At 44.0% G+C, this 6,000-nt stretch overlaps 1 protein-coding gene across 1 annotated transcript in view; it reads right to left on the bottom strand.

Moving 5' to 3' along the window:
* Positions 1 to 6,000, bottom strand: part of trim62.1 (tripartite motif containing 62, tandem duplicate 1) — a 116,433-nt gene that overhangs the window by 47,771 nt on the left and 62,662 nt on the right. The window lies entirely within an intron of this gene.

Genomic DNA, 6,000 nt, shown 5'->3' with positions numbered 1-6,000 from the left:
TCTCCTCTCTCTCTCACACACCACCTCTCTCTCTCTCTCTCTCTCTCTCTCTCTCTCTCTCTCACACACCACCTCTCTCTCTCTCTCTCTCTCTCTCTCACACACCCACCTCTCTCTCTCTCTCTCTCTCTCTCTCTCTCTCTCTCTCTCTCTCACACACCACCTCTCTCTCTCTCTCTCTCTCTCTCTCACACACCACCTCTCTCTCTCTCTCTCTCTCTCTCACACACCACCTCAGATTTTTGCAACAAAATGCTCACAAAGAAACCATTTGATCATGCTAACGTTAGCAGTTAACATAAGTGCTATGCAATGATGTCTTTTTCGAGAACGATTAAATCAATCATGACTCATCGTTTAAACTCACCTTGGTCATGTTGTCAGCCACAATCTCAAAATAAAATTTACGTTTAGAAATGAATAAATAAAATATATATGTGTTTATCGACTGATTGCAAACCACCTTTAGAGGTGCATCCCGCCACCTACTGCATCGGAGTGTGTGGAATCATAGCATTAATGAATAAAGTCAATACAGTACAGAACGTGAAACAATAAGATAACAAAAAAAAAAAAAATGTCCAATAAACATCTTAATCTTAGGAAACAGCACGTTTAACTGTTTTAACACAATCATACAACACTTTTAAAAGACTGAACAAGAGCACTCTGAGATTGATACCATTTATTTATACCCTAAAAACACTGCGTTAATATGCTGATTCCAGTGGTGTGTTTCATTTTTATTTTATTTTTTTTAGCAAAACACACTTAAAACTTGGTAACTCCTCTTCACCCGGGTAAAGACGGGTACTTCTGCACCTTCCAATAATAACCCTTTCATCTGCCTGTAGTAGAGAAATACCAGCAGAGCCAAAAGTAATTCAACATTCTGAAAATGAGTTTCATAAGGATGGTTTAGCACATCAGGGTGGATTTCTGTCAGGTCAGACACAGAACAGGTAATGATGGCAAATGTGCAGAAACTGTAATAGACAGTCAGACTGACAAAACTGCTGCAATTTAGCACCGGTTGAAACACTGTCTAATCCAAAAGTCCAAGAGGCAACTATAAATATACCAGTTATTTACGCATCTACCACTAGCTGGAGGAATGTTCAACAGTTTAAGTAACTTTTCAAGCAAACTGCAAAATATTCTCAGCATGATCTTCTTAAATATCCATCCACCCATTTTCTAAACCAGCTTATCCCAGTTTAGTTAGGGTCATGGTGGATTCCGGGGGGGTGCACACTGGGAAGGAGACTAACCCAAATGTCATTGGGGAGGAGCTGGGTACACCAGGCTGACAGTGTATCACAGCGAGGACATATAGTCAGGTAAACTCAACTGCACTTTCACTCAGCCCTATCATCAATAGATCATTGTTGCATTCTGAATGCGAATTCTCAGTGGTGCGTAAATCTTGCAAGACCAAACATGAATTCTCAGCTACACTGTCAGGGGAAAAGTGTTAAATGCATATCCATTCAAAACACGCCCAAGGGGTGGCTCTTGCAGCCGATTCCACAGGGTGCTGTTCTACTAAGATCTACCCACGATCCAAAAAAAGGCAAAGACGGGATGAAACAGCTTACTCCAGCCTCCTAATGCTGCGTTTACACATAATGATGGCACATCACGAATGCCACGAAGTATACATTCTTGGCCGCTGATCATGAATGTGATGATTCGGGGCAGAGGCGTCAGGTGTCCTCAGGAACTGCTGCAACCTGTTACCATGCGTTACGATTAATGGCATGTGTTGCTGGAGAATTATCAGGAACCATTACGCATGGTCAAGAATAATGTTCCGTGTTGTTGCGCGCTATCGCTGTTGCGCACTATTGCGCGTAACAGCGCATCGTTAAGTTCTGTCACGTTGTGAATGAGGTGAACTGTCTCCACACACACACACATACTCATCCCACCGTCAGTTGCTGAACAATACAGATCGCTCCAGTTTGTTCCTCAAAATCCACACCAGAAGAACTTTGTGATCGCATGCTTAGTTGGCGCAGAGAGGTGGCAACTAAGCAGGTAGAGTGGCGCAGAGAGGAGGAGATGGAGAGAGCCAGATGTGTGGCTCCATGCGGCTCTCGTCTCGCTCGTTTTCCCAAACATCAGGCACACGCAGCAGGTGGAACATGAAAATCAAAGTAAGGATCTGTGCCCTCGGCCAGAATGGCAACAAATGCTGCTTCGGCTTCAAATTTTTACCCCGATGGCGTGCAATCAAACAACTTTCCAGCCATACTAACTAGGAATACTCTGTTTAAAGACATTAAAACATGACTGAAGCTGTTAAGACTACGAACACCTCAAAGTTAACATGCAACAATCGCAACGATTTTGTGAATCAGAATGAAATTCTTGAACAGTTAGAAAATGCCACCTAGATCCAAGACCGAAGGCCCCTCTGATATGGATACTTTGGTTTATGATAAATTCAGGAGGTGTCTGTTGAAAGAGCTGCTGAGGAGAGACAAGGGCAAGCCAAGTGGCTCTGAGACCTCCAAGTACAGGTACAAATTCCAAGAAGTGAGGTAAAGGTCAGCTGCTTACAGTGCGCTTTTTACCATTTCTAAACATCTGACAAATATTGAGTTCATGTTTTCTTTTCATGAAGACTGCACTATGCTTGAATGTTTCTGATGAATGAATGGAACGTTACGTTTTTATAGCACTCTGCAATCTGTCTGAGAATGCTCCTTGATGGAAAGCTTTCTTTTGTGCAAAGCACATTTTAATCAAGACATTAAAAGTAGTTTTCACCCAAAATATTATTACTGGTGTAATGTTGAATGATTTTCATGAATAAAGCTGTGAAAAAAATGTGTGCACAGTGCGTGTTATGGAAGTCACATCTGGGACATGCTTGATGACTCAGTCACAAGGCATATGACAATTCCAGAACGAAGGGAAAAAAGTAAAAAAAGTCACAAATCGTCAAGAAAAGGTGGACGAATCAGCTTCGGACATGTCCCATCACCGAATAGCCTGCAAATCAAGAGCGCAAAAGGAATGAAAGAGGAACAAAACAAAACCAAAGCCAACGTTGATCTCCACGCTTTAAACAAAACACGCCTGGAGCCACTTCTGGAGCAGTGTGTGTCTGCGTCCTGCTCTGCATTCCAGCTGCAAACGGAAGCGCGCGATCGACCCACTGTGGAGATCTGTGCGCATGTCAGTGGATCCACCTGCTCTGGTTCCTTGTCCAGGAGAAAAGTGGGATCATCTCCATCATCAGAATCCTCGCTGTCTGATTCAGACTGACAACATGTTGCGTGCTCCGTCTTACTCCAATTAAAAAAAAAAAAAAAAAAAAAAAAAAAAAATGCTGGTCTGCCGTGGTGTCTGCTGTTGTTGTTGTTGGCAGTTTCCTCGCTTGCGAGGATAGTGGGAAGGCCTTTTTTTTTTTTAAGTTTATTTTCTACAAGCCCTCTGGTGGCTGCACGCAAGTTTCAGGTTCTTTGTTTTTCTTTTCGCACCGCGTGTAGTGATGCCCATTGGCAGCGGTGAGCCAACCGGGTCTAGTGAGACAAGCCATGTTTAGACCACCTTTTCTAGGTCTGTCTCCATGTGGAGCAAGCAGGGTTATCCCTAAACAGGGCTGCTTGGTCACCCAGGGCCCTGCCGGATGATGATGTTGTCTCGGGTCAGCAATCAAATGACCATAGCTCCTGAGCCGCCTGCATGCAGGATCGAGACTGCAGCTCCCAGTGCCATCATGCACCTGCTGTTTTCACCTCTTCCCATCGCTGCAGGGCTTTCCTTCCCGCCTGCGCTCGTTGCTTAAAGTGGGGATCAGCTCGCGCACACCAATTCCACTCTTTAGGCAAGGTGGCAGTCCACAGCGGCACAGACAAGCTGAGATGGCTGTGGCGCCCACCAGGCTGTAGATTTTACATCAGCGTGACCTTCTCCTAGCCTCTGGCTAAAGAACCTTCCTCAGAGGCACGGGGGCAGTAACCCAGGCTGGGTGTTTAACATCAGGGTTTTCCTTCCCCTAGGTGGACCGCCTTAACAGTGTCTGCTGTATTACATTGCTAAGCCATATATATTGATTTATAACAGGTAACTGTCGAAAGGGGGAATAAATATAAGTGTGAAGGTGACTGAATATATCAGAGCAGTAAATGGGCAATTCTACGGTAACGGAATTACAATCTGAGCTAATCTGCCATGGTTAGATGCCATATGCCCAGATTTTGCTGCTGTTGTAATTCCGTTACCATAGAATTGCCCAAATTGATCAGTTTGTCTGAATGCTGCGCAACAACTCGCCATGTGAGGTTATTCCACGAGCTGCGTTGTGGATCAGCTGATCCACAATGTGAATTCTGCCAACCAGAACAGCTCTTATATGATCATCTTACTGTTGTCACATGTATAGAAGCTTTGATTGTCATTCCTACACTCATGTTGTTATATTTAATAAAAAATAATAAGGGCACGCAGGAGGTGACGGCTGCTGGTGATGCTGCGTTCAAGTACCGTCGGGAATTATATGACTTTTTTGTTGTTTCAAAATCAGCAGTTGCTTGCGGCAGGAGCATGGTTTCATTTTATTTTTGGCAAAATAATTAACTGTATCCACACAAAAGATTAATTCTGGCCTATATAAGGTGCCTGAGCCCAGTGAAGCTGACCCCCCCACCCAGATAAAAAAAAAAAATCCAAGCAAAGAGGCTGAGTTTGCCCTGTAATTTCCGACGGTACTTGAACGCAGCTGCTGACAAACCAGCTTCTGCACTGTATGAAAACATTCAGCTCGTCGAACAAAATGCTAACATTACAAAAACTAAGCAAACGATAAAAAACTGTCAAGAACTACAGCTAAATGAAATATGAATGAATTGAGGTTTTCAGCGGCATTCATTCAAATTTTGACAGTTTAATAATCCTGATGAAGCGCCAGCTGCAGGAACGAAGCTGAAATGAATGCAAAGGATAAACAATGCCAACGAAAGTCCAGATTTCTTGTTTCGTTTGGGCTTCATTGCCCTTTGTTAAGTGCCATGTGACCGGGCCTTAAGGGACTTTGTCCACCTTTCTTTGGACAAGTTACGGATATTTGCCTCAGTGTTATCCATAGATTCAGCCATGTCCATGTTGTTATGTGGAGCATGCATGTCTGCATTAAAACACTTTGCTTCGCACTGCGTTCTACATGAGCAACTTGCGGAGTACTCAGCGTGCATGTTCCGAACAATATAACAACAGTCTATTTAGAATCACCAATTCATGTAATCTGCATGTCTTTAGAAGCTGAAGCACCTGGAGGGAACACACACGAACACAGGGAGAACATATCCAAACTCTACACAGAAAGGACCAGGTCGGATGCAAACCCAGGATCACCTCGTGATGAGGCTACAGTGCTCACCATTTACAGTGGCCTCTCATCCAGTGAATGCTGGGATAGGCTCCAGTACACCAAATCTTGATCCCTGTCCCCCCTGAACATACCTCACTAACACACTAATCTCACTTCATAGTACCTTAATGTATTGGCGGAGGTGATGATCTAGTGGTTAAGCATTGGGCTTCAGATCAGAAGATCCTCGCTTTCTAAACCCAGCTAGATCAGAAAATTGCTAAGGGCCCTTGGGCAAGGTCTTTCATCTCCTAGTTGCTCCTGGTGTATAGTGAGCACCTTGCATGGCAGCACCCTGACAATGGTGTATGAGGGTCTGTGTGAATGTGAAGCATCACTGTAAAGCACTTTGACCTTCTGATGCAGATGGAAAAGCGCTATATAAATGCAGCCCATTTACAATGTAGTGGGGTATACGGGAGAAGTTAGAATATATGAAAACAGTGCACACACACATACATATCAGCATGATGCAGTGACGAGGCCTGTGTGCGCTCACAGTGGAGAAACCAACAACATCACAGCACTTTGTCACAATGAATGCAGCCTGCAGTCATGCAACAAAAACACAACTTCAACAGCATACCAAAACGAGTCACACCAGAATCCCTGCTGTAATG

Source organism: Thalassophryne amazonica, chromosome 3 (assembly GCF_902500255.1).
Source record: "Thalassophryne amazonica chromosome 3, fThaAma1.1, whole genome shotgun sequence".
NCBI lineage: Eukaryota > Metazoa > Chordata > Actinopteri > Batrachoidiformes > Batrachoididae > Thalassophryne > Thalassophryne amazonica.
Note: the sequence above shows the minus strand (reverse complement) of the source record. Positions and strands in the feature narration are given on the sequence as shown.